The following is a 1,299-nucleotide window of genomic DNA, read 5'->3' as shown; positions in this document are numbered from 1 at the left end:
CAGTTATGAATTGTGACTTATCTTTTCCCGGGACCTATATAACATATGTTTGTTTGTGTTATTTGGGCTAGGTGACGTAGAGAGAGAGAGTGATGCGCAGTTTCGTTTGTATACTTTATTCTGATGAAAATACGAGTGTCAGAAGCAGACGTGGCGTGGTCCCCGAAGTGGAGGACCGACCGCGAAGGCCCAGTGACGCGTTGCAAGTACAGAGGACTGACTGACCGGCCTGCCCGCTCGGAGCAGGCAGTATATATACGAGGGACTGATCCGACGCCATGACCAAAAGCGTCAAGATCTGTCCATCCGCGCCTTTTACGTTTTCTTCTCTACTTGCCTCGTTTCCCATTCCTCTCCTGACTTCCTTCAAAAACATCTTTTTATTGCTTTGAAAAAATCTGTCATATTCCTCCCCCATTTTACATCAACTCTCCTTTTCCCCTCTTTATCTTTTGTTTTGCTTCTCTTTTTTATACTTCCCCTATGTTTCTCTCAGCCTACTTGGTAACCAGCCCCTGAACGCTCGCTTCTTAACTTCTATTACCTTCTTCACTTCATCATCCTACCATTCACTACCCTTCCTTCTATTCCCTCCTATCCTCTGTGTTCCTTTTCACTTCGTCTTGAAACACTCTCATTCCTCTTCCACACCTACTTCCACTCTATCCTTCACCACCTCTCACACTTCTCTCAGTTTCTCCTTGTACTCCTGTTCCTTTTCCTTCTTGTCTCATCATTTTGCTCTAAGCACCTTGCTACCTTCTGTCCTTTTTCCTCTTTCTTCATATATCCTCCACTCTCAACTTACTTCCACCAAAAAATTATCTGATATTCCCCAACTCTCTCCCATTAGAACATATACATCCAAAACTCTTCCTACTCTTCACCTGGCTAACACCATGTAGTCCATTAAAGCCCTACCTACAACCCTTTCATCCACCACTACCTCCCAGGTGTACTTATGCTTGACCTTTTTCCTAAACACTGTGTTAGCGATAATCAACTCTCCACCATCTCCACCATCAACTCTCCACCATCTCCACCATCAACTCTCCACTACGATTTTTTCCGGGCACTCTCCACTTCCCAACCACTCCATCTATTGGCTCATCTCCTACTCTAGCATTGAGATATCCCAATATCACTACATTGACATTTCCCTCTAAATCCTCTAAGCACTCATTTAAAACTATCTAAAAAGCCTCCCTTTCCTCTACACTCTTCACACTACCAGGCCCATATGCACTTACAAAAACCCACATCACCCTTCCCAGTTTCACCTTCATCCACATTAACCTT

Source organism: Oratosquilla oratoria, chromosome 12 (assembly GCF_046742065.1).
Source record: "Oratosquilla oratoria isolate Oo_2021 chromosome 12, ASM4674206v1, whole genome shotgun sequence".
Lineage (NCBI taxonomy): Eukaryota > Metazoa > Arthropoda > Malacostraca > Stomatopoda > Squillidae > Oratosquilla > Oratosquilla oratoria.
The sequence above is the reverse complement of the archived record's forward strand: the minus strand, read 5'-3'. Positions refer to the sequence as shown.